Genomic DNA, 8,046 nt, shown 5'->3' with positions numbered 1-8,046 from the left:
GGTTTGGTGTCAGCCACGGCCGCCGGCCACATACAGAAAAAAAGGGTGACGCGCTGTTGTTCAAGTGACGCGTGCGCTGACCAGAAACATTTCTTTTTCTTTTTTTTGCCTTATCTATGGTTGTCGATCAGTATGTATTACGTTCTGTATAGAGAGACTCTGGTGTAACAAGGCATGCCAATTCATAAAGATCATGAGAATATTTTTTTTCTGTTTTTCTTTACTTAAGTTACAATTTCTTTGGATGTATAAGCCGATTTTGAAAGTGATAGAAAGTGTTAAAATGTATATAAATTAGCATAAATTAAGCGTTCGTGACACATAACATGGGGTTTCTCGAGTTGAAGCCCCTAGTTTTACTGCTATTTTGTGTTGCTGAACCAGGGCTTATACTCGGACGAGTACAGTATCCCTAAACTAAAATATTCATGGACTACCAGCCATTGTCACTGGGCCACCAACTTCAGAAAATGGTAGTCCAAGTGGACTACCAGGGTAAAAAGTTAATTTCAAGCCCTGAATAATCATAATCATAGGCTCAATTCATAGATGTTAAATTCACATCGCGATATTCAGGCTTTCACATTGATCGATGTCGCAATACTTTTATAACTTCCGTGCTGATCGTAACGGAAGTTTCATGACTGCAGTTTGGCGAACTTTTAAATATCTTTAAAGTTATTTTTACCATAGACGAGAAAAACAGGTCTTTTCATTTATATTTTGGAGCGATTGTACAGCTAGTTGTCTCGTCGCAAATGCCATAACTCAATGGATAATCTTCCTTCGTAGAAAGGGTAGGATTATAAGAAACGAATGTTACAGCTATAAAATATGTCAGGACATTGCGATATTTCTGTCATGCGTATTGTATAGAGTCAGCTTAATGCCAGTCATATTTGTAATTAAAGCGTTTTTACTGTGTTGTCAGTCGAAAAGTTGACCGGCATATTTAATATTATTCAGTAAAACTTTCATATCCATCGATGTGTTCACTGGAAACTGCTGCAAAGCACACGTTTGTTTATAAACGTTGACAGCGTCATCTTTAGCTGTGATATCGCTGCGGTGCTGTGGCGTCTAGCGATCGCGCTCGGGTCAAGGGTCATCGCCACAGGCGCTGACCCTTGACACGAGTGCGATCGATAGACGCCACAGCACCGCTGCGATATCACAGCTATCTACGTCATCTTCTGAGATTAACTCGATGGGAAACTTGACTAAATCGGCACAGGGTGTTTCAGAAAGGTCAACAATACATGCAGAAACCCCTGGAGTCAAAAGTCATGCATTCTGATTCTAGAGAACATTAGATCATAGAGAAAGATAGATAGAGTGGCAACAGGTATTGTTTAAGGCGTGAAGCGGTTACGTAACCCATCCATGTTCGCCTCGCCTCAGGTTGCTCTCGCCTCTCTTTTCCGAAGAGTGCCGACCATGAATCCTTCGGTAATTTTCGGATTTTCGCCAATTGTTAAGCGAAAGAATGTTCGGCAAAGTTTGTGTTGTTGTTGTCGTGTGGTGCTGAGCAGAATTGACGTGCTGGCGAAAACGGGAGTGTTTTGAGCTTCAGGAAAATGAGTTTTACCGTTTTAAAAATTCCTCTCATATTTTTATGAATATATAATGAGTGTGTTTGAACCAAATTTGAAAGTCTTTTATCGATACTGTCTGGTTTTACTCAATGGTTTACGGTCAGTCGTACCCTCTTTTACACGTGCGTCAAGGAAGGACATGTTTATGAAACTGCTGGCGTGTTATGTTTTGATTGGCGTGAAGCAGTGTTTCTGGCCTGAGAGCTCACGAAGTAACTATGGTTGCTACGCGACTGGCAGTACGATGCCATCTCGTCGTATTTTTCGCATAATCTCGTGTAATTATCAACCACCAACAAAGCCTCCAAAAAGTTTAACACCTTTGGAGCTCATTTTAATATGAAAAGCCAATAGTCTACCGAGACGACCATGGAACAAAAGACATGCAAGTGTTGCGACTCTGTCTATATGTTACTCTGTGATTAGATTCAAGAACAAGCTTGATTGGCGAATCAGAAAATTAAACAACAGACTTTGATGCAGGAGAGCATATCTACTCAACAGTTTTATGATAAAGAGAGAATAGCTTCTCCAACACTGTTGTAATTATTTTGCTTACGGTCAAGGTATTTTAAAAGAAAGAGAGGTAGAGAATACTCTCCATTGGAGGGTACATTTAAATGAGAGGCCAATGTTGTACTCCATAGATAAACAAGTCAATTTTTTACATATTCAGAAACCATCCTCAGAACGATCTTTATAATGGTATCCTTCTGCAATGAAATGAATTGGCTCGATTACAACGACACGAAACAAAAACAACCCTGGCGTATTCTATCTGACATTTCAGGTGATGACGAAAGATGAAAATTTGATGACAAAGAGAACTTGCCCAGCGAGCTCGTCTACGAATGCTTTCATGTCTTCTTCGGAGGATCGATGAATTTACGTCACTGAGTGAATAATTCAGTACTGCCTACACTTCCACTGTTCTTATAAAACCCCTAGAGCCATTGGTTAATGTGACAGTACATAGCTGTATCATAGAGGAATTATGAGAACGGCGTTGTCATGATATACTAAAAGCGCAAGTCTTCTGAGCTACATTCCCTCTGAAACTTAAACGATAAAATATTTTTCTGTAGGCTATACAAGTTGAATGGGCTTAAATCTGTGTGCGATGTTTAAAGTAAATTTGATGACGCGACAAATTTCCATTAAGTAATTAGACTGGGTTTTCAAAGAAAGAGTCAGAAAATGCTCTAAATGGTTAGTGGAGAAAATTAGTTGGCAGATGCCGAAGGCTTCGGCATAAGAAGAATTGTTCTAAAAATCGTCGCAGGTGATGTAGGACTCACTTCGAAACTTAATGATTTACACTTTTGATCAAACTTTTCTCAGGTAAAGAATAAAAAAAGGAACCACAGAGCAAATTTTGGTAAAGAAAGTACAGAAGCAAATTATCCAAATTTTATTGAAATTCAAAATGGCCGCCATAAGTGTGGTAACTCTCTGAGAAAAAATAAGGATTTTGATTTCTCAAAAGCAATACAGTGAAAACTTTATTTACTCAAAGAGCTTAAAAATGAGCGATCTGATAAACTTCCCCCATAAAAGAGTGGTACAATCCAGCATCTGATCTGATGAAGTAATTTACTTATCTGTATGATAAAAATTGTTTTGATTGTCTGTTTTTAATGTGCTAAAGCATTTTTAGGGTACAAAGCCCTATGGGGCATGTCCCCTATTGTATTTACTCAGGATCACTTTTTCTTCTTCTTCTTCTTCACGGTGCGTACGCAACTGGCTCGTTTATGTTCCATTCTGGGTAAAGCTCATCCTCTGATTGTATTTTCTGTAGTGCCAGAGATGACCTTTTTACACATATTTTTAGAATGATCTCGTCTTTCTCCTTTGTTCATTCTCCTTCGTAAGCTCTGTCACCGTTTGTTTTCTTGGTCAGGAATGCAAGATTTTATTCTGGTGGTTTGTTTAGGCCCACCCTTTGATAAATCATACATGGACAAGAATACTTTTGCGCTTTTAAATTTTCTTTTTACGACAGCTAAAATTGCAATTCATGTGACGAGACGAAATGCAATCAATGGTCATGATCCCTCAATCAATAACATGCTTGTTTATGTTTTTAAAAGGCGAGTTTGTGCTCGCATTTTAGAAGAATATAATTACTTCACGCTCAATTCAAACATAAGTGCTTTCAAAAACATTTGGTGTATCAATGACGTCATTGCTTCCGTAGACATTGATGGAACAATTACTATTGATTCAATTTTGTTGTGAACACTTCTTTCGTTTGTGTGCTTTCACCTCTAAGCACACTTTCCCTTTTGCCAAAACCTAACTCCTCCTGGGCACCGTACTCCTCACGGAATGGGAGGGGGTAGTCAGTTGAAAAGATTCTTCGTTGGCATGTACATGCCAGCGAAGATTTTCTCAATAGCCTACCCTTCTCATTTGCGGTTAGGCGGCTTTTTATGCAAGATGTAAGGTGTTCTTGTCTTTTTTCTTTGCAAATTTCTGTCGCTTTTTCTTGTTTCGAAGTTTGTTTTTGCTTTTTCCCATTCAGTGGAGATTTTTCATGCACCTCGCATCTTGCCTTCTGTCAATAACAAAATTGTGCTTCGGATTTAATTGGTTTCTTTGCCCATGTTGCAAGTGTTATAGCTTCCTGTTTGCCTTTTCACCAGTTCTCTCCGTCTCGCTCAAGCATCAGTGTCTTTGCCATTTTGCAGTTTTTGCTGATTTTTATAGTCCAACTTTGTTCAGTATTTCCAATAATTGACCATCATTTGCTATAACGCATTTGTCAGATTTCTTTTTTGCTTTTCGTCTCAAATTTTGAATTGATTTGATGTGTACTTTTCTGTACAGGAGATTAATATTAGTGATAAAAGTTCACTTGAAAAATCAAAATCTTTTTCCTCTTCTTCTTCCGTAAATTCTTTGCAAAGCTAGATCTCCAAAACCGTTGCGCGCAGCCTTTTCAAACTTGCAGGGCATATTAGGCATACTGAGTACTGGTGCACCTGACCCTTCATATTTTGATTGGATACATGACCTGACTGTTATTAATTATTAAAAATTTTAATTTCGCCTAACTTGCATAAAAATTGAAAAATCGACAATCTGTTAAGAAACTTTTTAACCATACCACCTAGATGCTATATACCATATTTCAAGAATTTTCACCATGCCGTTTATGAGAAGAAGACTTTATGTATTATTTTTCTGAATTTTTAATGACCTTTGACCTCCCCTATATCTTTGCAGCTAAGCTATACCAATGGCTTATTCTGGCCTATGTAAGAGCCCTGGGGGGCTAGTGACGACTGAACAATGACCAACAGGGGATCAAACTGCAAATCAAAATTTTGCGGCTGACTCGCAGCGTGTTTGCGAGGTTATATCTGATTGGTCGATTGTCACTATTCACAGCAACTTAGGGAGTATATTTGTATTATTTCATTATAACGGTACGATACTGCCAACCAATTGGATAACAGCTTCGAAATCGCTGCGAGTCGGCCCAAATTTTGAGGATGAACTTGACCTATGATCCTTGCATGTTTCTATACCTCATTGATTATGCACATATCTAATTCCGGCCTTCAAACTAGAGCTAGAGTTATGATTTTTGGTGCACAGGGAAATGTATCAGTGTTAAGGTTTTTTAAGAAAATGTCATCATATTTTGTATGATGGGAGACCTTGTAGTGCCATGTATGATACCTAATTAAATATGCACATATCTAATTTTTGGCAAGCCAATAGAGCTAGAGGTCAGATTTTTAGTATATAGGGATAACTATGGGATACAAATTTTTTTGAAAAAATTTCACGTGACCTCGATTACTTTTGACCTCAAATATACATATTTGTCCATAAGTCAGTAACCAAGGGGCTATACCCTTCATATTTTGTACGATGGGAGACCTTATGATGCCACATCCTGTACTTCATTAATTATGTACATATCTAATTTTGAGCTAGCCTATAAACCTGGTGTTCTAATTTTTGATTGACAGATGTAATATTCGAAACAAAAGTTTTGTTGCAAAAAAGATATGTAACTGAGATGACCTTTGCCCTCTGTGATGACATTTTCCTTCTTTTTCCCACTTAAGATTGCTTTTGCCCCGGCATTGCTGCTATCGTATATATGTATGTATGTATGTATGTATGTATGTATGTATGTATGTATGTATGTATGTATGTATGTATGTATGTATGTATGTATGTATGTATGTATGTATGTATGTATGTATGTAATGTATGTATGTATGTATGTATGTATGTATGTATGTATGTATGTATGTATGTATGTAGCTATGTATGTATGTATGTATGTATGTATGTATGTATGTATGTATGTATGTATGTATGTATGTATGTATGTATGTATGTATGTATGTATGTATCTATCTATCTATCTATCTATCTATCTATCTATCTATCTATCAATCTATCTATCTATCTATCTATCTATCTATCTATCTATCTATCTATCTATCTATATATGTATATGTATGTATCCATGTATCTATGTATACATCTATATATATGTATGTATCTAGTATGTATCTGTCTTTTTATCTATGTATGTATCTATGTATGTGTTTGTGTATGTATGAACGTAGGTCGGTGGGTATACAACAAAATGTAGTAATATAACAATTTATAACAATACATTGCTACTGTTATGAATATTCATTTCCAAATCGAGGAGTGATTTACATAGCGGGAAGTTGGAAGTTCGTTGTTGCATAACAAAGTTCGTTTCTTCATAACAGTAACAATATATTGTTATGGAGTAACTGTCAATCCGAACCAACATTCCGCCATCTGCGTACTCAGTGATGTGTACCCCATGTAGATGACATCTACAAAATTGTATATTCAGACCATTTTAGTCTCCTGACGAATGAGTCACGCGGCTCATGAAATAACGTTGTATATATATATATATATATATATATATATATATATATATATATATATATATATATATATATATATATATATATATATATATATATATATATATACCTTAGTTCTCGTGGAGCGTTAACTTTGAATATCTTTCCATCTGGATGCTATTATGAAGTTCTCATTCTGACGTAATTTAAGCTTTTTGGAGATCAGTTCCCGTGCCATTAAGATATCGTTAAGGTAAAAGGCGTTAGGAAATCGTTTATGTATTTTTGCCACGGGCATTATTCGATAATTGCGATACCTGCTGAGGACGGCACTGTGATTTGAGTTAAAGATTGTAAATTTGAACAGCTTGCAGCTAGTAATACCGTCAGTCTTCAAACTTAAATTATGTAACAGTTCGAGAACGTTACGCGTGAAAGTGTTAGAGTGCCATTACATGCATAGGTTCATTCTCGATGTGATTCGAACCCACAAAGTACGGCACTCAGTCACATAGCGAAAACATCACAGCCAAAACGGACAGGCTAAATCCTCACCCCTCAGTTCTGAAATTGCAAGCCCATTCTTCGTTCCAATTTTTGCAGGCGTTTTCTTTCAGTCCTGAAAAACCGAGTGGTTTCCTAAGGCAACCTATGCCTGTGTCATTCTGAAGGTACATCCACATTCCTATACTTAAGGTAAAATGCGCCTGGGTTACAAAAAGTCGGACTCTCAAATTTCTACAATTCTTCTGTGATCTACAAAATGTGGGGGCTCAGTTAAAAGTTTTTGGAGAAAGAAAATCCAAAATTTAATTTTCCCAAATAGAGTTAACATAAGAATGGCGGCCATTTTGAATTTCAAAATGTTGGGTAATTTGTTTCCCTAGTTCCAAACTTTGCATGGTGACCCCGATTTTTATTGTTGATTTGGTAAGAGAATGTTGAAAGTTTCATTTAGGAAAGTTTGAACAAATGTTTAAGTCTTTCACTTTCGAGGCGCATACTACCTTAATAAAATATGTAACTTATTTCCATGGCAACATTTTTCGAGCAGCTTACGCAGGTAAACACAGAATGATTGAAATACATCGTACTCTTTACCCAAACATGCCAGAGTTACGAAATTAGTTTTAGCGCATTTATACATGTATTTCAATAATTACCAGGTAAAAGGTGGTTGCAACCATACTTTCATTAAAATGTATACAGCAAACCAGTAGAATCGAATAAAGCCTAGGTAAGACACACTAACAGTGCTGTCATGGGAGACGAACCATTGACAAAAGTTAGTCCTGACATATAGAAGGATAGGAGGTAATATACTCGGGCCGTTATGAACACACGAGCTGTTCTCTAAGCCTTTTAGACAATGTAATGCACCCGCCTTGCTCAAGAAGAAAACTTTATCTGCATACAGTTCACAGTGAACAGGGTATAAGTTTGTGTAATGTTGGTGATTATGCCGTGAGATAACAAACTAGGATAACTGTGAAAACGGATTTTAAATGGCGTAGAAAGCCTAGGGCAGCTAATGAAATAACGTCAAAGTCTGCCACAGCTCCTTACTTGATGAT

General features: G+C 36.9%; 1 protein-coding gene across 1 annotated transcript in view; it reads left to right on the top strand.

Moving 5' to 3' along the window:
* The window catches only part of LOC139123224 (substance-K receptor-like), a 54,897-nt gene that overhangs the window by 21,057 nt on the left and 25,794 nt on the right, over window positions 1–8,046 (top strand). The window lies entirely within an intron of this gene.

This window comes from Ptychodera flava, chromosome 22, assembly GCF_041260155.1.
Source record: "Ptychodera flava strain L36383 chromosome 22, AS_Pfla_20210202, whole genome shotgun sequence".
Taxonomy (NCBI): Eukaryota; Metazoa; Hemichordata; class Enteropneusta; family Ptychoderidae; genus Ptychodera; species Ptychodera flava.
The sequence above is the reverse complement of the archived record's forward strand: the minus strand, read 5'-3'. Positions and strand labels throughout refer to the sequence as shown.